Below are 24,763 nucleotides of genomic sequence, written 5' to 3'. Positions count from 1 at the left end.
TATGGATAGACGTACTATTTCTGAAGTCGATTCTCGCTCAATAGAAAGTGATCAGGTTGAACATGAAAGATTCGAAGATCCTGAAAGATAGAACCCACCTGTTTTGAGTTCAAAAGAAATTTATCAGGTTCCATCTATGTTTAATCTATCACGAAAAAATTGGTTGAAAGAAGTTGAATTGAAAATTAAGATTTCTGGTCCTTCTGTACAGACAGTTGGTTTGAGTTTATTTTCTAAAGATGAAATCAAAAAACTCAAAAAATATGTTCAAGAGAAAAAGTTTAATTATTTTCATTTTGGAGGGATAAGGATAGGTCTAGCCCCACTATTTCGACATGGACTTAATACTCCATGTATATCTGAAGTCTTTGACACCCGTCACCAGAATTATGACCATGCTCGCATTGGAACCATATTAGGAAATTTATCCTCAGGTTGTCAGTATGGTACCATTTACCCAGACTATTCCATCAGTCTATTTGATGTTCATTTAAAATATTGTTGTAAATTATTAGTTGGAGTCCAAGGTCTTGAGATGGTCTAAGATAGTGAATATCTCTCTGTGTTAGTCCAAACATCTTTCCAACTCACAAACACTGTACATCCCAAGCTAAAGAAACCAGTGTTAAAGGATTGTATAACCATAGGAGTCAGTAATTCTCAAGTAGAAGGTGTTCTTTATGAAAAAGAAGCCCTTCCCAGTGACTGGTACATTCAGTATAAATCTTTGGCATCAACAGACACTCCAAGAAATAAAATAAGAAGAATGTTTATAAGTGATGGTCGTGTTCGCATATTACCTGATAGATCTTCAATACCCAGACCAATATTTATGCCACAAAAGCATGTTTTACCAGCCATTTCAGAGTCTGAGCAACCATCGACCAGCAGTCACAAGTCTTTTTCACGAAATTTATATAGTCATCCATCAAAAGAAACTACTGTATCTATTCCATCAGATCAGTTATATATTCCCGAAGAGAAGCCATTTCTTGCTGTAAATAAAATGTTCCATACATATGTGTCTAATATCCCACCTGTAGAAGAATTCCAATATGCCAATCATAGATATGTCAAAGGAGGAAAATGGCCACCAAAAACCAAGTTTTGTACTTCTTCATCTCAATCAAGACAACCACCCACAAGAGCTGATTATGCACCACTCTTAGAACATAATTCCTAGAATCCTACTGACCTTGACCAGGTCTATCAGATAGGGAACTATCTCACCACTTGGTGTGCACATGCTGAAAATGTCCTTGATGATTTAGGTCAACAATCAGATTTGATTAATGCAAATCTTAGGCTGCTCTATGAAGAGAAACAGTCCGAGAAAGCCGAAAAGGAAGAGAGGAAGAGAAGAAGACAGAAGAAAAGAGCCAAAGAAATTCCTAAATTCAGCGTTGACATGAGCACTCCCAATTATTGGGATAGAGAAGAAGAGGAGGAAGACACAAAAGCAATAACTGCCACTAGTGCAGAAGAGTCAACCTCAAAAAACTCTGGAAAGTTGACCAGGGCAAAGGTAGAAGCATACAAAGCCGAAAACAATTTGCTTCTAAGAAAGAAATTATGACGCTTGATCAAGCAGCTTCTAAATTCCCTTCCTTTATTTTACCTTCTATAAACAACCAGAATAAAGCTCATGTGTTGAAAGAAGTCTCTAAATACCCAGGTGTAGAAGAAGATTTGTATGCTGCAAATTCTAGTGGGTATATTTTAGATCTCGACAATTCATCCAATCTAGGAGAATCAATCTGAATATGGACTAGTGCTCTATATCAGATGCAGGTCACCACAAAATTATATTTTAGATCTCGACAATTCATCCAATCCACGAGAATCAATCCGAATATGGACTGGTGCTCTGTATTAGATGCAGGTCACCACAAAATTAGATAATTTTGTGGTGACCTGCATCTGATACAGAGCGTTAGTCCATATCCGGATTGATTCTCGTGGAGTGGATGAATTTTTGAGATCTAAAATATACCCACTAGAATTTGCAATAAGAAGAAAAACTTTGTGCATATGCCTCAGGTGAATTCTCTCCTAGTCAAAATAATTATTTTATTTCTGAAAAATAAACTTTAGCAATTTTTAATGGGATACAGAAATTTGAACTATATCTGGCACCAGTAAAGTTTCATATAAGGACTGATTCTATGAACTTCAAGTATTTCTTATCTACCAAAATTTCAAGACAGCTTGCTAAAGGAAGATTTCTCTCATGGCATATTTGGTTTCAACAATTTGATTTTGATGTTGAATGGATACTAGGCAATTCTAATTTTTTAGCAGATTCTTTAACTAGAGATATGAATGAATATTTCATCACAGCACCAGGAAGTTTCTTTATAGTACCAGGAAAAGGCCCCCAAGATGATAATTTCATTACATTTGTAGACAGATTCAGGCTTCTTGAAATCCATGCGAATCATTTGACAGAAGAAATCAAGAAAATTGCGGGTCTGCGTCTGAGGAGGAATCAGTGGATTCAAAGATGCCAAGCATGGCATTATAAAAATGTTGGTATGTCTTTAGGCCTAGACGCTGATTTGGTAAAGGTATACCCTTTTCCCAACATGAAGGTAAAGATTTATTTCAAAAGTTTATCAGATCTATGGTTTTCTCAATTCACTGACAATATGATTTGGATCCTCAAAGCATTAAATTATTATCAGTTAATTGGAGGAATAGACTTTGCTCTAAGCATATATACAGGAGCTCAAATGTCGGATTTAGAAGCTATTCCAATCAAAGCAGACTTAGAAAAATATCTTTTTTCATTAAAAATTCTGGATATTTTTGAGGAACTTGAAGCATCTTTTCTCCAAAGATTTGATGAAAACTATGCTCCCAATGACACCTTTCCCCAATATGAAATTTTTGAAAAATTTGCTAATTGGGAGATTAAAGAAGGATGCTGCAAGAAAAAACCATCTACTAGGACATCTCACTGCATCCAGAGAACCCTGAAATATCTAAGGACTTTCTCTTCTCCTTGGGATTACCAGAGTTTACTATTAAGCGAAAGTATTTCTGCAAATCCTTTTTCACAGGTTTTCTGTCGTGAGATAACACGAGAAATCAAGACCAGTAATAATATCAAAAGGATTAAACAGATGGCTCTTTGGTTCAAAGAATTTGGGATGTTGAAATTAATAGAGAAGCGACAAGTTTTACAACAATTGGATGAACTACAAGGCGAACCAAAATTTTTAAGATTCATTGTTAATCAAACAGCGCTATTCACAATAAGCATTATTTCAGGAAACTGGAATAATAATGCAGTTCATATTATTAGTTTACTACTGTCAAACAAAATCTGTACTTCAATGAATTTTGAAATGGGATGGCAATCAAAAGATACATTAATGAAAACTATAGATTATGGGTCCAACATGCAATTGAAACTTCCACTAACATGTTTCAGATCTTTAAGTGGGAGCTTCTAGATGGTATTGAGTTGGTAGTTCAGCCTTCTCCCACGTTCAGGAAAGTTTTTAAAGATTCCTTTCTAGATATTGATATCAGCCCAGTACCTTTTCTAAACAAGTGGGAAAAGCAAGAAGTGATGTTTACCCCACAACAACAAAACCTCCACAAAATAAAAGTAAATCTGGACCAAGGACAAACATCAAAAGCATCTCTAAACGACAATGAAACAGTATCAGCAGATGCCAAAGGAAAAGGTAAAGTTGAGGAATCTACTTTTCAGGACATATATGCAGATGCACAGGATCCACATGATATCAATTGGGACAAAGAGTACTCAAAGATGATGGAATAGGACTACCTCAAGATGCTTGAGCAAAAGGCCTTTGAAAGACAAATGTCTTCTGATGACGATGATTATGATTCTAACCGAAGCCTGAAAGGATACTGGTAGAATTATTGCACTAGAAAGATTGAGTAGACACCATCGGTTAAAGAAAATGCCGACAGGACCCTCAATTATTTCCCCTTTGTCACATATCTTAGATGTGTTTAGATTCCTTTAGGAGGTTATAAAAGAGAGATCAATGGAAAGAAGCCCACAAGGTTGGACGGAGTGCTTCTTGATCTTGATCTTGTATTGTAATCTTTCAAGCCTTGTAATTTTGATCTTTGAATTAATATCGAACCCTACTGGGCCGCCTATCTAAGGACAGTTTCTGTCATCCAAAAGAACCTGGAATTGTAAGGCAAATGCGTTTGAAGACCCGTGGAGAGAGGTCATAGTTGCACACGCATGTTCGGTTGAGGAGAAGTAACCCGCTTCAGATCTACTGTTCAATAGTCTTCAAATTTGATCACAAGTAAGTTCTAATATCAAGGCTTTCTATTGTTGTGTTGTACTTTCTTTGCTTAGCGTCCAAGTGGTCCCATAATTTGTGTGCTCAGTTTAGTAAAGCTTGCTACAGTGTTGCTACAGTTTCGCATGCTTCGCGCGCTACCCAGTCGCCTCTATTTCAAGATATGGACTATGTACAAAAATATCATCTATATATGTTACAATAAAATCATACTTTCCAAAAATAAAATCCATTCTTCTTTGGAAGAATGCAGGGGCATTTTTTAGGCCGAAGGGTACCACCTTCCACTGGTAAAAACCTACAGGGCATGTGAAGGCAATTTTATGCCTATCTTCTTCTTGGATCTGTATCTGATAGTATCCAAACTTCATGTCAAACTTGCTGAATACTTTACTATTTTGAATTTTTTGCATAATAGTTTCTGGTCTCGGCAAAGGGTAATGAAAACCCTGAGTGATAGCATTCAGAGGTTTGTAGTTAATTACCAGAAACGCTGAACAAGAGTAATGAGACATACTAGGTTCAATAAGATTCATACTTAGCAGCTCACTTATCTGTTTCTTGATTTCTTATTCATCTGTGAGGGTGCATGGAATTAGTTTTCCTTTGACTCCATTATCATGTAGAGTCACTATTTCTTGCTTTGGGCTTTCTATTGTCTAGAATTGCTAAGGATTGTTTGAGAAACTTTCTAACAATCTATCATGCATAGAAATCTACTCAGCAGACCAATTTTGATCAATGCATGCCTTTTGTTTGTTCTTTAACTCCATTCTTTTTTCATATAATTGTAAAAATTACTGCCAATTATTGGAGTCTTTAAGAGGTTTTCTTGCTCCTACTTTATTTTGACTATTTTCTTTTCATGCCTCAGAATTTGCCATAGATAATCTAGGCACAACAATAGCCTTCTTTTTAAAATTGATTATCAGCTTATCTTCGCTGATAGTGACTGGGAGCACACAGTTAATAAAAGGCATTCCAAGCATTAAACTAGCAGATGGATCAAAATGCTGAATAGCAATTATTTTTACAATATTCCCCCCAACTTTCAAAGAGATGTTATTAACATAATGTGTCAATTGAACAGATCCCCAATTGTTTCAGACATAAGAAAATTTTGGAGTGGCTTCCAAAGAGATTTAAACAAAGATGGCCGAGCTAGATTATTTGATCCTCCAGTCTCTATGAATGCATCAAAATTTATCCATTCATTTTTGACTTGAACTTGAACTGGGATATAAATGAGACTATTTGTTTTAATGATCTTTTTTAATAGAGCTTGCTCTTCAACTCTATTATTTTCGGGAATTTTGAAACTTGTAGAAGCAGCAGTATTCTTTTGATAAGGATAGAAAACAATTAATTCGGGTAATACTGCGATCGACTGCTTACCTGTTTGTTGTAGGCTTTCCAAATTTGACTTATCATCTAAAACATCGGTGGTGTCTTCAGCTTCTTCTATCTCACTTTCATCTGACTGATCACTATAATGCAATTTTTCAGAAACATCATCATTAGAACAATAATTACAAATATTCATTTTTTGTACAGTAGCTTGGCCATTATCTTCATCTTCTGAAGCTTTTGTTAAGATATATACATTAGAAACATCATCTTCTGAATCAACTAAAGACCAATCGTCCTTGAATTCCTCGATCTCAACATAAGATTTTAATTTAGAAGAGGAATTATTAGGACATTTGCATGCAAAATGGCCTTCTTGTTTGCAAATGAAACAACAATTGTTGTTTCTTGGTTTCTTTCTCTTTTTCAAAAAATTGAATTTTCAGAAAGGCTTCCTTGGGTTGGAGACTCTTGTGGGTCTAAATTTTCCATACCTTTTTGTTTTCTTCTTCTTTTTAAAGGGTGTCCGGGGTAGCATTGTTTTGCAGACATCTGAACTAGGTGTAGTATCATGTGCTTTCTTTTGCCAGCACAAATACTTAACCTTTTCTGCACACTTGAAAAGAAGATCGACCCAATATATTTGATCTATTTTCTTATTCTATACATCTAGATGTTTCATAATAAGATCTCCTAGATTACCTAGAAGCTTCGACAAAAATGATATTTTTTTAGCAGTGTCATTAGAAAGATTTTCCTTAAAGACTTTTGCCATGAAATCTTTACCAAACTGATCAAGATATTTTAAATCTTTTAGTTCCATACGGCTTAAGTCTGTTATCAACTGTTTTTTCTCATCTATTGGCTCTGGAACAAATTGTGTTTTCAAAAAATTTCTAAAGTCGCCAGTCCTGCTTCCATGACTGCTCTTCTTTCCTCATCGGATGGTCCCATCCACCAATCATATACAATGTCGGTCATTCTTTTTTCAGCTAGGACCATTATAGAAAAATTATCTAATTTTATGGTGACCTGCCTCTGATACAGAGCACCAGTCCATATCCCGATTGATTCTCCTGGATTGGATGAATTGTCGAGATCTAAAATATACCCACTAGAATTTGCAGCATACAAATCTTCTTCTACACGTGGGTATTTAGAGACTTCTTTCAACACATGAGCTTTATTCTGGTTGTTTATAGAAGGTAAAATAAAGGAAGGGAATTTAGAAGCTGCTTGATTAAGCGTCATAATTTCTTTCTTAGAAGCAAATTGTTTTTCGGCTTTGTATGCTTCTACCTTTGCCCTGGTCAACTTTCTAGAGTTTTTTGAGGTTGACTCTTCTGCACTAGTGGCAGTTATTGCTTCTTCTGTGTCTTCCTCCTCTTCTTCTCTATCCCAATAATTGGGAGTGCTCATGTCAACGCTGAATTTAGGAATTCCTTTGGCTCTTTTCCTCTATCTTCTTCTCTTCCTCTCTTCCTTTTTGACTTTCTCGCACTGTTGCTCTTCATAGAGTAGCCTAAGATTTGCATTAATCAAATTTTATTGCCGACCTAAATCATCAAGGACATCTTCAGCATGTGCACACCAAGTGGTGAGATAGTTCCCTATCTGATAGACGTGGTCAAGGTCAGTAGGATTATGAGATTTATGTTCTAAGAGTGGTGCACAATCAACTCTTGTGGGTGGTTGTCTTGATTGAGATGAAGAAGTACAAAAATTGGTTTTTGGTGGTCATTTTCCTCCTTTGATGTATCTATGATTGGCATACTGGAATTCTTCTATAGGTGGGATATTAGACACATGTACGGAACATTTCATTTACAACAAGAAATGGCTTCTCTTTAGGAATATATAACTGATTTGATGGAATAGATCCAGTAGTTTCTTTTGATGGATGGCTATATACATTTTGTGAAAAATACTTACGACCGCTGGTCGATGGTTGCTCAGACTTTGAAATGGCTGGTAAAACATGCTTTTGTGGCATAAATATTGGTCTGGGTATTGAAGATCTATCAGGTAATATGCGGATATGACCATCACTTACATACATTCTTCTTGTTTTATTTCTTGGAGTGTCTGTTGATGCCAAAGATTTATACTAAATGTACCAGTCACTGGGAAGGGCTCTTTGTCATAAGGAACACCTTCTACTTGAGCATTACTGACTCCTACGGTTACACAATCATTTAACACTGGTTGCTTTAGCTTGGGATGTACAGTGTTTGTGAGTTGGAAAGATGTTTGGACTAACACAAAAAGATATTCACTATCTTCGACCATCTCAAGACCTTGGACTCCAACTAATAATTTCCAACAATCTTTTAAATGAACATCAGACAAACTGATGGAATAGTCTGGGCAAATGGTACCATACTGACAACCTGAGGATAAATTTCCTAATATGGTTCCAATGAGAGCATGGTCATAATTTTGGTGACGAGTGTGACTTCAAATATACATGGAGTATTAAGTCCGTGGCAAAATAGTGGGGCTAGACCTATCCTTATCCCTCCAAAATGAAAATAAGAAATTTTTTTCTCTTGAACATATTTTTTTAATTTTTTGATTTCATATTCAGAAAATAAACTCAAACCAACTATCTATATAGAAGGACCATAAATCTTAATTTTCAATTCAACTTCTTTCAACTAATTTTTTCGTGATAGACTAAACATAGATGGAACCTGATAAATTTATTTGGCTCTTTTCCTCTGGATGCACTGAGATGTCCTAGTAGATGGCTTTTTCTTGCAAAATCCTTCTCTAATCTCCCAATCAACAAAAATTTCAAAAAATTCATATTGGGGAAAGGTGTCATTGGGAGCATAGTTTTCATCAAGTCTTTGGAGAAAATATGCTTCAAGTTCCTCAAAAATATCCGAAATTTTTAATGACAAAAGATATTTTTCTAAGTCTGCTTTGATTGGAATAACTTCTAAATCCAACATTTGAGCTCCTGTATATATGCTTAGAGCAAAGTCTATTCCTCCAATTAACTGATAATAATTTAATGCTTTGAGGATCCAAATCATATTGTCAGTGAATTGAGAAGACTATAGATCTGATAAACTTTTGAAATAACCTTTACCTTCATGTTGGGCAAAGGGTATACCTTTACCAAATCAATGTCTAGGCCTAAAGACATACCAACATTTTTAGACTGCCATGCTTGGCATCTTTGAATCCACTGATTCCTCCTCAGACGTAGACCCACAATTTTCTTGATTTCTTCTGTCAAATGATTCGCATGGCTTTCAAGAAGCCTGAATATATCTACAAATGTACTGAAATTATCATCTTGGGGGGCTTTCCCCAGTATTATAAAGAAACTTCCTAGTGTTGTGACAAAAAATTTATTCATATCTCTAGTTAAAGAATCTACTAAAAAAATGGAATTGCTTGGTATCCATTCAACATCAAAATCAAATTGTTGAAACCAAATCTGCCATGAGAGCAATCTTCCTCCGGCAAGCTGTCTTGAAATTTTGGTAGACAAGAAATACGTGAAGTTTATAGAATCAATCCTTATAATAAACTTTACTGGTGCCAGATATAGTTCAAATTTCTGTATCCCATTAAAAATTGCTAAAGTTTCTTTTTCAGCAATAAAATAATTCTTTTGACTAGGAGAGAATTCACCTGAGGCATATGCACAAAGTTTTTCTTCTTCATTTCCTTCTTCATTCTCCCTTTTCTCAAAAAGCATTGCAACCCAAAAACTATCAGAAGCATCAGTTTGTAAAATCAGAAGTCCGTCACCTGGTGGTTATAATTTTGGAACTTGCTGACATTCTGATTTAAGCTCTTTAACTACTATTGTAGCTTCTGCAGACCATCCTTCTCTGAGATGTTTTCTGATTGGGGCTGTTTTTCTAACAACTTGGGAATATATCTGTGAACATAATTTAAGACACCTAAAAATCTCTGAATTGTTTTAGTGTCTTTTAATTCATCTGGAAAATGAGATAGTTTAGTAAGAACATGGGGCTACATTTGTATTTGTCCATTAACTACATTGATCCCCAAAAAGTCTATACTGTCTTGAAACAAAAACATTTTCTTTTCTAAAAGGACTATACCATGATTTTGAACTTCACTCAGAAAAATCTCTAAATGCTTGAGATGTGTTTCAAGATCTGGACTATGTACAAGAATATCATCTATATATGTTACAATAAAATCATACTTTCCAAAGATAAATTCCATCCTTCTTTGGAATAATGTAGGGGCATTTTTTAGGCCGAAGGGTACCACCTTCCACTGGTAAAAACCTGCAGGGCATGTGAAGGCAGTTTTATGCCTATCTTATTCTTGGATCTGTATCTGATAGTATCCAGACTTCATGCCAATCTTGTTGAATACTTTACTGTTTTGAATCTTTTGCATAATAGTTTCTGGTCTATGCAAAGGGTAATGAAAACCCTTAGTGATAACATTCATAGGTTTGTAGTTAATTACCATTCTAGGCTTACCTCTGACTATTTCTAAATGGTTTCTAACCAGAATTGCTGAACAAGAGTAATGAGACATATTAGGTTCAATAAGGTTCATACTTAGCAGCTCACTTATCTGTCTCTTGATTTCTTGTTCATCTGTGGGGGTGCATGGAATTAGTTTTCCTTTGACTCCATTATCATGTAGAGTCACTATTTCTTGCTTTGGGATTTCTAATATCCAAAATTGCTAAGGATTGTTTGAGAAAATTTCTAACAATCTATCATGCGTAGAAATATGCTTAGCGGACAAATTTTGATCAATGCATGCCTTTTGTTTGTTCTTTAACTCCATTCTTTTTTCATATAATTGTAAAACTTCTTGCCAATTATTGGAGTCTTTAAGAGGTTTTCTTGCTCCTACTTTCTTTTGACTATTTTCTTTTCGTGCCTCAGAATTTGCCATAGATAATCTAGGCACAACAATAGCCTTCTTTTTTAAATTGATTATCAGCTTATCTTCGCTGATAGTGACTGGGAGCACAGAGTTAATAAAAGGCATTCCAAGCATTAAACTGGCAGATGGATCAAAATGCTGAATAGCAGAAATTTTTACAATATTCCCCCTAACTTTCAAAGAGATGTTATCAACATAATGTGTTAATTGAACAGATCCCCCAATTGTTTCAGACACAAGAATATTTTGGAGTGGCTTCCAAAGAGATTTAAACAAAAATGGCCGAGCCAGATTATTTGATCCTCCAATGTCTATGAATGCATCAACATTTATCCATTCATTTTTACTTGAACTTGAACTGGGATATAAATGGTACTATTTGTTTTAATGTTCTTTTTTAATAGAGCTTGCTCTTCAACTCTATTATTTTCGGGAATTTTGAAACTTGTAGAAGCAACAACATTCTTTTGATAAGGACAAAAATAATTTAATTCGGGAAATACTGCGATCGGCTGCTTACCTGTTTGTTGCAGTCTTTCAGAATCTGACTCATCATCTAAAACATCGGTGGTGTCTTTAGTTTCTTCTGTCTCACTTTCATCTGACTGGTCACTATAATACAATTCTTCAGAAACAACATCATCAGAACAATAATTACAAATATTCATCTTTTGTACAGTAGCTTGGCCATTATCTTCATCTTCTGGAGCTTCTATTAAGATACATACATCAGAAACTTCGTTTTCTAAATCAACTAAAGACCAATCGTCCTTGAATTCCTCGATCTAAACATAAGCTTTTAATTTAGAAGAGGAATTATTAGGACATTTGTGTGCAAAATGGCCTTCTTGTTTGCAAATGAAACAACAATTGTTGTTTCTTGGTTTCTTTCTATTTTTCAAAAATTTGAATTTTCGGAAAGGCTTCCTTGGGTTGGAGACTCTTTTGGGTCTAAATTTTCCATACCTTTTTGTTTTCTTCTTCTTTTTAAAGGGTGTCTAGGGTAGCAATGTTCTGTAGACATCTGCACTAGGTGTCATATCGTGTGCTTTCTTTTGCCAGCACAAATACTTAACCTTTTCTGCACACCTGAAACCCAATATATTTGATCTATTTTCTTATTCTGTACATCTAGATCTTTCATAATAAGATCTCCTAGATTACCTGGAAGCTTCGACAAAAATGATATTTTTTGAGCAGTGTCATTAGAAAGATTTGCCTTAAAGACTTTTGCCATGAAATCTTTACCAAACTAATCAAGATATTTTATATCTTTTAGTTCCAAACAGCTTAAGTTTGTTATCAATAGTTTTTTCTCATCTACTGGCTCTAGAAAAAATTGCATTTTCAAAAAATTTCTAAAGTTGCAAGTCCTGCTTCCATGACTTCTCTTCTTTCCTCATCGAATGGTCCCATCCACCAATCATATACAATGCTGGCCATTCCTTTTTCGGCTAGGAACATTATAGAAAAATTATCTAATTTTGTGGTGACCTGCATCTGATACAGAGCACCAGTCCATATCCCGATTGATTCTCCTGGATTGGATGAATTGTCGAGATATAAAATATACCCACTAGAATTTGCAGCATACAAATCTTCTTCTACACGCGGGTATGTAGAGACTTCTTTCAATAGATGAGCTTTATTATGGTTGTTTATAGAAGGTAAAATAAAGGAAGGGAATTTAGAAGCTGCTTGATCAAGCATCATAATTTCTTTCTTAGAAGCAAATTGTTTTTCGGCTTTGTATGCTTCTACCTTTGCCCTGGTCAACTTTCCAGAGTTTTTTGAGGTTGACTCTTCTGCACTAGTGGCAATTATTGCTTCTTCTGTGTCTTCCTCCTCTTCTTCTCTATCCCAATAATTGGGAGTGCTCATGTCAACGCTAAATTTAGGAATTTCTTTGGCTCTTTTCTTCTGTCTTCTTCTCTTCCTCTCTTCCTTTTCGACTTTCTCGCACTGTTTCTCTTCATAGAGCAGTCTAAGATTTGCATTAATCAAATATGATTGCCGACCTAAATCATCAAGGACATCTTCAGCATGTGCACACCAAGTGGTGAGATAGTCCCCTATCTGATAGACCTGGTCAAAGTCAGTAGAATTATGGGATTTATGTTCTAAGGGTGGTGCATAATCAGCTCTTGTGGGTGGTTGTCTTGACTGAAATGAAGAAGTACAAAGCTTGGTTTTTGGTGGCCATTTTCCTCCTTTGACATATCTATGATTGGCATACTGGAATTCTTCTATAGGTGAGATATTAGACACATATGTACGGAACATTTTATTTACAGCAAGAAATGGCTTCTCTTTAGGAATATATAACTGATATGATGGAATAGATATAGTAGTTTCTTTTGATTGATGACTATATACATTTCGTGAAAAAGATTTACGGCCGCTGGTCGATGGTTGCTCAGACTCTGGAATGGCTGGTAAAACATGCTTTTGTGGCATAAATATTGGTCTGGGTATTGAAGATCTATCAGGTAATATGTAGACACGACCATCACTTATAGAAATTCTTCTTATTTTATTTCTTGGAGTGTCTGTTGATGCCAAAGATTTATATTGAATGTACCAGTCACTAGGAAGGGCTTCTTTGTCATAAGGAACACCTTCTACTTGAGCATTACTGACTCCTACGGTTACACATGTACAAATTTTGAATAATATGACACTTATTCAATAGAGATTATCCCGATTATACACTATTGCAGAAAACATGCATAATACATAACCTCCTCTACGTTGATCATCAATTTACAGAAGCAGAAACAATAACATGCGCACATAGAAGCATCAATCACACATATCAACACAGTATTTTCCCGGGGAAAGCATCTCGCTAAAAACCCCAACTATCTATATATTATATTGATTGAGAACATGTAACAATACATAGTACAATACTCCTCACAAGTATCCAGCACTATCTCCACCTGTTACACACAATAAAGCTCAAATCTGATCTCCAAATCTCCTCCGCTGCTTGCCTGCCTCCACTGCACAATACCTGCTGAGAATGAATAAGAATGGCTGATCCAAACTCCTATTTACCTTGTGACAATCACCCACACTGTAAATCACATGAGCACAAGATATATTTCACTTGGTATTCGCCCACACTATGCAGAGATCATTGGCATAACTCAATCCCATGCATGTGCACAATCTCATGCACAACTGATAGCAATCTCAACCTCTAACACCTGTCTCCACTGAACTGTACATGCACTGAGTTAACTGTTGTATTCTTCAGTTGCATTATAAGTTAATAATTAGTGAATTAATTAATAACTAATTCACACAACTCATCACTTAGTCTATCGATCAGTTAGACTAAATACAACTAGTTCAACTAAGTCAAACTGAACACAACTCCATTAATTGCTCATCCAACTCCACAGAACTCAACCACATGAGTTCTAACTGATGTCCTGCATGCAGCAACTCAACTGACCCACAAAGAAAGCACATTTCCTTCTGACAGCTGCATGTGCCACATCTGATCACTCCTGCTGTGATCAATCCTGCTGTGATCAGTCCTGCTGTGTGTTAGGTTCCCATATTGTCTATTTTTGACCGTATATTTTGCCATTATATTACCCTCTTCAACCCTTAGTTGAAAGCCTTTGCTAGTGTTTTGGCTTAGTCACTCCAAAAGGTATAGAGTAACTCTCCTCATTGCTATATGTTTAATTATTCAACACGTAATCATGCTATCTTTATAATTGTTCCCTGAAGTTGATTAAAGTGCTGACCAATTGCTGAAACTGCCTAACTGGCAGGATCACATTTTGCAGTTGCTGAAACAGCGGAAACAGTGCAAACCATGAAGCTGAAACAGCAAGAACAACATGAACCTCGAAGCTGAAATAGCACGAACATCATGCGCACTTTGAGGAACAGTTGAGATTTGCGTAACAAATCTGCATTGGCAAAGGAGTCTGACCGATTACTATATTTTTCGTAATGATCATGATCCTCATGACTGTAACAATATTTTGTTATCAAGAACTGACTTTCCTATTTTTGGTACAAAAGGGTTGAATCAGAATGTATGAAAATCTTTTGTAATAGATGTCTCCTCTATAAAGAGGAGACATCTACATTAGAGAGGGGGACAGAAAGGAGGGGAACAAGCTGTAACACAGAAACTGTAGTGAAGGGATGAGACTGAATCTCTTTTTGTAATATGGTTTATTGGCAGATGAATACAATTCTGTTCTGAGTATTTTATCTTAATTCCTGTGTTTTGGGGAATCTTGTGAGAAGGACAGGGCCCACCTTCATCACAAGATTCACCCATCTTCTTTCTGTTGTGTGGTGTGTGTGTGATTTCTGTTTATATCACAGTTATTGCTTCTAATGATATTTACTTTTGCTGAAACTCTGTTTTCCTTTTTAACTGATTGATGCTGTATATGAGTGCCTCACTGGTGATTAGGATTTACAGAGTGTATTGGTGAACTGGACAATAGAGGCAGGTGCTAAAAGTCCTTACTCTGAGGATAGGGTCCTGATCCTTTGTTGCAGGACAGCCATCACTTCCTTTTGCAGATTTGTTTCCTTTAAATTATTTGTTCTTACTTTATTTTCTGCAATAGGCTGTAACTATTGTAACTGCTGTAACACAGAGTAGGGATTTAATAGATAGTAGACTATTTATACTACATCTTTTAATACCATTAAGATTGAATACATACAGTACGTAGTCACCTTTGGAATAATCAGACTTTCCCGGGTTGATAATTTATGTGGCACTCGACTGTTTTATTAATAGACAATTAAAGTGACCAACATTTTGGCGCCATTGTCGGGGAAGGCGACTGAAGATTTTAAGGGTATTAACGATTTTTCTTTAGAAATGCAGGATGCATGAGAGGATGCAAGAAGGTTAACCATTCAGGCGGCAAAGGCAAAGGAGGAGGAAGAAAAACTTTTATTGATGATATTATTTCAAAAGCTGAGACATCCCAGAGGTTAAGCTCTCAAAGGCCACATACCCAACACTCTTCCCAGACAGATTATCAGATAGAGGAAGTAGTGGGACCAAAGAGGGTTATAGAACCATCAGAATATACTGAGGAACCGGTGGAAGAAGACGAATGACCAATAGAAGAACCAATAGAGGAAATTAAGGTGGAGGAACCAGTGCAGGACATTGAAATTCCAAAGACCGGGCAAGCGCATCAGGAAAACAACCAATGGAGGATAACAATGAAGGACTTTTCGGTGGAGGTCGCAAAATAGAGGGAAGGGGAGAAAATTATCTCTCCACCCTGGAATTCCCTATTGGAGATCTCCCCAGAGGAGCAACTCCTATGAAGAATATCCCACTTTCAGCATTACCCAATTTCCATGGGTTATCCACAGAAGATCCTGATGAATTTCTTTTTGAATTTGATATATTGTGTAGAAGCTATGACTATGTTAACGCTGCTCAGAAATTGAAGTTGTTTCCAGCTACATTAAAAGGGAACGCATTAAGATGGTTCATGAGCTTGGGAGCTCATGTGATTACAACATGGGACCAGATGAAGGAGAAATTTTTGGCTAAATACCAAGATTATTGTCGAACAAGAGAAAGGAAGGAGGAATTATTCAAGATGACTCAAAAGGAGGACGAAAGTCTGGAGGACTTCGTGGAAAGGCTACAGTACAACTTACAATGATCTGATCATCCTGATATGAGTAAGGATATTCTCAAGTCAATATTGCTAAAAGGGGTACGAGATGATTGTTTAGATATGTTGAATATGCTTGGAAAAGGAGACATATCTAAGGAATCCTATGATGAGATTATCAATCTCTGTAAAAGATGTTCAAGAGGAGCAGCAAGCAGACCAAAGAGCAAAGACAGTACATACTCAAGAGTCCAGAAATCAGCAAGTGGAGGAGCAACACGGGCTGAAATAGGTAACTTACCTGAAGAATTTAAAACTGAAATGTTAAGCTCTTTTGCTTCACAAATTGATACCTTGCAGGTTAAAAAGAAGCAGACAGAAGCAGAAGCTGCTTTGGCTATTTTCTACTCTAAATGTAGGGAAAAACACCCACTAAGGGAATGCCCCCTGGACAAGGTACCAATCTGCACTATCTGTGAAAAGGACCATGAGACTCAACAATGCCCTTCTTTGCCCGGAATAAAAGCAGCACTGCAGCCAACTGAAGAAGAAGCTGAAGCAGTGTACCTCCTCACATAGAGAAGGCAATGGAAACCACGAGGACAAGGTACGAATTCTAACATGTTGTTTAATCATTGGAATAATCATCCTCCTTTTCAAACAAATTACCCACCCTTCAATCAAATGCAATACCCACACCTTAATCAAATGAATTTCCCACCCATGCAACAACCAAACCCTCCTTTTGTTGATCCTACGATGTGGAATCCCTGGGCTCTACAACAAACCTATTTTAATCAATGGAACTCGAATTGGACAGCTCCACAGATCCCATTTCCAAACCAATTACCTCAGTATCAGCAATCTCTCTCCTTACCATCAAATGCCCCACCAAATAATCAGACAATGAGACCCCAGCTGCCTGTACAACCTAACCCCAACCCGAATAATAATAAAGCTCTGCAGGTAATTGATGTTCAAAACCAACTAGTTTCCCCTATGCAATGTAATGACATTCATTTACGCTCTGGAAGTATAGTTGAACCCATTATTGATGACATTCCTTCCGATTCTGATAAAGAAGAAATGGGAAAAGAAAAGTCATCTAATGCTGAAACAGTTGGATCATCCTCTAATAACAATGATGAAACAGTTGAAACATCCTGTAAAAAGACTATTGAAGCAGCAGAGCCACCATTCCCTCAACGTTTGGCTCTTACCAAAACACTTGAGCCACCTGCTTTTAATCTGTTAGGAGAGCTGCATAATTTATATGTTAAAATTCCACTCTTACAAGCACTGAGAGATGTACCGATTTATGCTAGAACTGTTAGAGATATTTGTATTAAGAAACCTGGAGGAAAAGCTAAGGACCCCCTCACAGTTCATGTGATGGGTGATCTAGCTGCTCTAATGTTAGAAAAAAACCCCCCTGTGAAATATGGTGACCCTGGTCACCCTACAGTCACAGTTCAGGTTGGTAAAACCTTTGTTTCTAGAGTTCTAGTAGATCTGGGTGCTACAATAAACATCATGACACTGGAAACAACACATTTACTGCAGTTAAAAAATTTAATTAGGGAAACCCCAACCATTCTAGAGCTGGCTGACCGCTCCACAATCAAACCTGAAGGAGTCATTGAAGACCTGATAATTTCAGTCGAATCTTGGAACTACCCAGTTGATTTTGTGGCGTTACAGACCAAAACAAAGTTGGGGGGTCATCCACTAATTTTAGGGGGACCTTGGCTGGCTACAAAAGATGCCTTCATCAGCTGTAGGTAGGTTCAATGACAATTTCTAATGGATGTGAAACCAAACAGCTTACTCTGTACCCTCATGCTACACCTATGATTAATAATGATAACTCTGTGTGGTTAGATTATGAGGATGATGAGACTCAACCCATCTTGACTGTCGGACAAGCCCTAACTTTTAAAGATTCAACCGAAGATGAATTAATTAGTAGCTTTATTTCTGAACCTTCTTCGGTTAACTCTGAAATACATGATCACTTGACTACAATCTTGGAATCTGAATCACAACAAAATCTTAGAACTGAAGACTCATCTCAGACATCAGATGACACCTCCTCCAAAAGTATAACAGTCGAAATCGAGCCTGGAAAAACATTAAATATAAACCCTAACCTAACAGATGCTGAAACACAACAGTTAATGAAGTTACTCCATGAGAATAAACAAGCATTCGCATGGGATTACACAGATATGAAGGGAATTTCTTCTGAATTATGTACTCATCGTATTTATATTAAAGAAGGATCCCGCCCAGTCTGTCAACCCCAACGACGAATGAATCCCAATTTAAGGGAAATTGTGAAGGAAGAACTCCAAAAACTGTTGAATGCAGCATTTATATATCCTATATCTGATAGTGAATGGGTTTCACCATTAGTAATAGTACCTAAGAAAAATGGGAAATGGAGAGTGTGTGTGGATTACAGAGCTCTAAATAAGGCTACTCAGAAAGATAATTTTCCCCTACCATTTATTGATCAGGTACTAGATAATTTGGCAGGTAAGAGATTCTTTTCCTTTTTGGATGGATTTAGTGGATATAATCAGATGAAGATTGCACCCCAAGATCAGGACAAGACCACTTTTACTAGTCCATGGGGGACTTTTGCCTATAAAGTTCTTCCATTTGGACTATGTAATGCCCCAACAACATTTCAAAGAGCGGTGATAGGAATTTTTTCTGATATGCTTAATGATTCCTTAGAAATATTTATGGATGACTTTGCTCCTTATGGTGTGACTTTTGAAGATGCTTTACAAAACCTTGAAAAAGTACTTAAACGGTGTATAGAATCACATCTTGCCTTAAGTACTGAAAAATGTCATATGATGATGAATCAAGGTATTGTTTTGGGACACTTCATTTCATTCCTAGGAATTCAAGTTGATCCAGCTAAAGTACAAGTAATTCAAACTCTGCCTATCCCTAAAACACAAACTGATGTAAGAATTTTTTTAGGACATGCTGGATATTCTAGAAGATTTATCAAGGATTTTTCTAAAATAGCTTCTCCTTTGTTTGTGTTACTTATGAAAAATGATGAATTTAAGTGGACTGATGGTTGTCAAAAAGCATTTAATGAACTTAAACATCAATTGTATACAACTCCCATTTTAAGAGGACCTGACTGGGCACTCCCCTTTCATATATCCTCTGATGCTTCAGATACTGCAATTGTTGGGTCAAGAAGAAAACAATCTTCTCTATGCTATCTATTTTATTAGTAAAAATATGACCCCCGCTGAACTTAATTATACAGTCACCGAGAAAGAATTCTTAGCAGTTATTTATGCTATTAATAAGTTTCGACATTATATTACTGGTTACACTACTTTTGTGCATACTGATCACTCGACCATTAAATATTTAATGAACAAATCAGTTACAAATGCTCGAGTTACCAGATGGTTATTATTATTACAAGAATTTGATATCACAATTGTAGATCGACTAGGTAAAGAAAATGTAGTTACTGATTTTCTTTCTCGGTTAAAAACTGATGAAAATATCCTAGTGGATGATTATTTTCCTGACGAATATTTATTTGCAGTATCTGCTCACTCACCTTGGTATGCAGACATTGCCAATTACTTAGTTGCAGGGAAACTACCATCACACCTATCGCACAAAGAGAAAAGAAAGATCGTTTAGCAAAGTGCTAGGTACAGCTGGATAAGTGGGTGTCTCTTTCACACAGGACTCAATCAGGAAATTCGAAGATGCATCAGAGAAGATGAAGTTTATGATATATTGAAGGCTTGCCATGATGGCCCTTGTGGAGGGAATTTTGCGGACAAAAGAACAGCACACAAAGATCTCAGAGTGGGTTACTGTTGGCCCTCACTTTTCAAGGACGAAAAGAAATATGTTAGGGCCTGCGATAGCTGTCAGAGAATGGGCCAACCTAATCACAGGGATGAAATGCCACTTAACCCCCAAGTAATACTTGAACCTTTCGAAAGATGGGCACTAGATTTTATAGGTCCCATCAATCCTCCATCCAATCAAAGAGTTTATATACTGGTTTGCACAAATTATATGACTAAGTGGGTAGAAGCTAAGGTACTCATCAAAGCTAATGAAGAATCAGTGTTAAATTTTCTATTTGAAGAAATCTTTGTTAGGTTTGGTTTGCCTAGAGAGCTAGTTACAGATGGAGGACCTCCTTTTAATTCTCATGGCTTCAAAGATACACTCCAGAAATATCACATTAAGCATAAAATGACTACACCTTATCACCCCCAGGCAAATGGGCAAGTGGAAAGTACAAATAAAGTCATAGAAGCCATTTTAACAAAGACAATCAAGGAGAATAGAAGGGACTGATTTCAAAGGTTGCCTGAAGCATTATGGGCTTGCAGAACTACTTGAAGGAACACTACGGGTTTTTCACCTTATGAATTAGTTTATGGTAAAAGTGTTGTTTTTCCTGTGGAATTTGAAATCAAAACCTTAAGGACTGCTTTAGCTGTTAACCTTGATTTGACTGATGCACAGACAGCTAGGTTGTAGCAGCTTCAGGAATTAGATGAAAAGAGGTTGGATGCCATCCATCAAACAACCATGATACAACAGCAAAGAACTAGGTGGCATGACAAAACTATTAAGCACAAGCAGTTCCAAAAAGGTAATTGGGCCTTACTGTATGACTCCCGTTTTGAAAATTTTCAGGGTAAATTAAGAACAAGGTGGCTAGGACCTTATGAAGTGGATACTGTTTTTCCAAATGGAACAGTCAGACTCCTAACGATTGATGATTCTAGAACACCATTATTAGTAAATGGGTATCGACTTTGTTTGTATAAACAACCTATTTCTAAAGAGGATTTCAAAGCTACTTGCATGACAGACATACACTATGCCTTTTTGGGGGAACCAACTATCCCTCAATGCACTTAATTTCCTGTTTATGTATTTATTTTCAGATTAGATTTCTTAACTAATAATCCCTGTAAAGGGTTTCCATGTTACAATTAATTATTTTGCAGATCTTAGCTTTGGATGGTGGCTGAAAAGAAAAATTCCAATATAGGAAAAATTAATCTGCAGATTGGAAAGCATTGCCATGTCATTCCAGATCATAATTCATTCCCTCCACCATTTCCCGTTGCCGATTCCCATTGCCGAAACACCATTTCCCGTTGCCGATACACCATTTCCCATTGCTGAAACACCATTTCCCGTTGCCGATACACCATTTTCCGTTGCTGAAACACCATTTCCCGTTGCCGATACACCATTTCCCGTTGCCGATACACCATTTCCCATTGCTGAAACACCACTTTCCAGTGTCGAAACACCAAATCCCACTGCTTAAACACCAATCTTTTCCATTTTCCTAAATGTCCCCATTTTTATTCCCGAGAATGAACTATTACTTCAATAGAAACATATCATTCTTTATTCAAAGGAATCAACCATTTATCCTGTTAATAATATCTCTTCACTACTACCTCTCGGGAATAATAAAAACGTCGTGTATAAAAACCCTCACACCTTACAAACCCTTTCTATAATGATCATTGACCTATTAAGGATGAGATAACACTTTTTGGCGCAACAAACAAAGGTAATTGTAAAGGTATGCATGTTATTGTGAATATTAAATTTTAGTTAATGAGGAGATAGTTGACATGATCGCTAAAAGCGTCGTACTGCCAACCATATCATTTAGTCGCAGTTGGGGGGGGCTTACCGAAATATTGTAATCATTACATAACATGCCGATCACTGCCATCCCTATTCCTCGCGGTTGTGTCTAATCCACCTCGTTTATACCTTACCACGTCATAATTTCATTTTGCAATGTTCTTCTCTGTTTCGACCTCGGCAACTTGGCTCTGCACTTTGTATTCTACCTAAAATAGTAACCATGGGAGGGGATGCTGTTAGACATGAACTGGGCTCGACGGCATTACTGGAACTTTACCCAGACGCATACCAAATCTTCCTACAAGCAGGATGGGTGGACTATTTCAGAAGACTTTTGGATTTTGATTTGCAGCAGGTTCTGGAATTTGCATGCAATTTGAGGGAGGGGTACTCTACTGTCCAAGGGGTGAGAATCCCAGTAACAGAAGAAGACATAGCGCAAGTTTCGGGGCTTCCAACCAACGGTATTCGCTGGTTCAGTAGGAAGCATCTTATCCTCAATGCACAACAAGATTTCTTGTTACCTGGGGAGCAGGTGGAAGCCAAAGGCAGGGGTGTTGCGCTTCGATCACTACCACCACCTTGGCCAAAGGTTGCAGAATTCGTCAAGCATTACTTCACTTGCGAGGGCCGCTATCAGGTAGTCTACCAACATGACTTTGTTTTATTAAATCATTTGCGGCATGGTCGTCTAGTAAATATGCCTTATTATCTCCTTGGATGTCTAAAAAATATGGCACACTATACTGTGAACGCAAGGCACCAACTCCTCTACCTCACGCACCATCGTTTGGTCCAACTCCTGATAAATAGAGGCTTCGCCCTACATAATCCACCTCCCCTCATTAACCCTCCCCAGCAAGCTGAGGAAAATCCTCAGCAAAATGAAGAAAATTCCCAGCAAGATGCTGAAACTCAGCAACCAGCAGCAGGAACACCCCAATTGAGCACTGAAAATCTGCAGCAGTCCTCACCCCCTGATGAAGCCGAACCATCCACCCCCATAGTTCATATCCCTACCGATGATTCAGACGAGGATACCCTCATCACTTTCCTTAAGAGGAAAAAGCAACAGAAAACTGCAACCTTGCTAAAAAGAAGAACCAGGGCCTCAGTAAAGGCAGCTACTATTTCTGATGATTCCCTTACCCTAAGTAAAATTCCTCGCAAGAGGAAAACTACTGCCTCTCCTGGTTCCCTACCTCGGCAACGAACAAGGTTGTTTGCAGCAACCGAGACCGTTATTCCTAATGTCCCTCCTATCATTTTAAATCCCCGTATTCCGCATAGCCCTGAACCTTCACCTCCTTCACCCTCAGATGCCGAAATTCAAAGTGTTCACGATTTTGTGACATCATTTTTCTCAATAGAGGCAGCTGCTCCACAAGAACCAGCTGCCGACAAATTGAAAATAGACATCCAAGATGATATAGGACATGTGGCTGTTACACAAGAACCAGCAACTGACCGAATACGTGCCACAGAAGAACCACCTATTGGGGAGCAAAAAGAAGATGACCTGCATGTCGCTGTTACACAAGAACCAGCCACTGACCTAATAGGTGCCACACAAAAACCACTTGTTGGGGAGCAAAAAGAAGACGACTTGCATGTGGCTGTTACACAAAAACCAGCCACTGACCCAATAGGTGCCACACACGAACCACCTGTTGGGGAGAAAAAATAAGATGCCCTAGGTGAAACTGATACACAAACTGACCCAATAGGTGAAACACAAGAACCACCTATTGGGGACGCATATGATGAAGTTAATGCTGAACAACAATTTTCTTTAGATATCATTTTTGGGATTCAACTGCGTTAAGTAAGTCATTCAAAGTATGACCATTTCCATGAGAGGTAGTCGTAAAGTGACTAATTTCTCATGATTTTCGAATAATTCACTTAGCACTCATTGCATCGGGTGATGCTCACAGGGGTGAAGAAGTGGGATTGAAACTAGTGAAATGTGGAGAACGAATCACATAGCATCAATCATCACTTCCGGGGCTTGCACCCGGTAACCAGGACTTCCCAGGAGGTCACCCATCCCAGAACTCCTCTGGCTCAAGCGCGCTTAACTGTGGAGTTTTTTCCCCACAATCAAGCCCACTTAGCTTGCTACCCCATTTGCAAAACCTTAGCAAGTATTGTGCCTCATGAACCATTCAGGTAGAGATCCCTTGACTCATGAGGCATAATACTTGCTAAGGTTTTGCAAATGGGGTAGCAAGCTAAGTGGGCTTGATTGTGGGGAAAAAACTCCACAGTTAAGCGCGCTTGAGCCAGAGGAGTTCTGGGATGGGTGACCTCCTGGGAAGTCCTGGTTACCGGGTGCAAGCCCCGGAAGTGATGATTGATGCTATGTGATTCGTTCTCCACATTTCACTAGTTTCAATCCCACTTCTTCACCCCTGTGAGCATCACCCGATGCAATGAGTGCTAAGTGAATTATTCAAAAATCATGAGAAATTAGTCACTTTACGACTACCTCTCATGGAAATGGTCATACTTTGAATGACTTACTTAACGCAGTTGAATCCCAAAAATGATATCTAATATAATGCACTGCGAAAATCCCCCATACTTAAACAATTTTATTCTCCTTTGGAATCTGTAACTATAGAAGCCCCGGTTACTCTAGCCTCCCTACAAGAAGAAAATGAGTTCTTAAAATCAGAAATTAAGGCTTATCAGAAAGAGTTAGCAATGGCTAGGGAAGCCTATAAAGAAGAACTCAATCTGTACATGTTAGCTCAGGTAGCATCTCAAGCTGAAAAGAGTGTAGAGAAAGAGCAATACAGTGAATACATGTGCAGTGAATGTGGGGATATCTATACTCAAGCAGGATATAAGATAATTGCAGTCCCATTGACTGGAGCCAACCCTGTTATATTT

The sequence above is a fragment of the Pinus tabuliformis genome, chromosome 9 (genome assembly GCF_031772625.1).
Source record: "Pinus tabuliformis cultivar Carrire ecotype Pingquan chromosome 9, CPIR1, whole genome shotgun sequence".
Classification (NCBI taxonomy): Eukaryota; Viridiplantae; Streptophyta; class Pinopsida; order Pinales; family Pinaceae; genus Pinus; species Pinus tabuliformis.
This window is presented reverse-complemented; position numbering follows the sequence as displayed.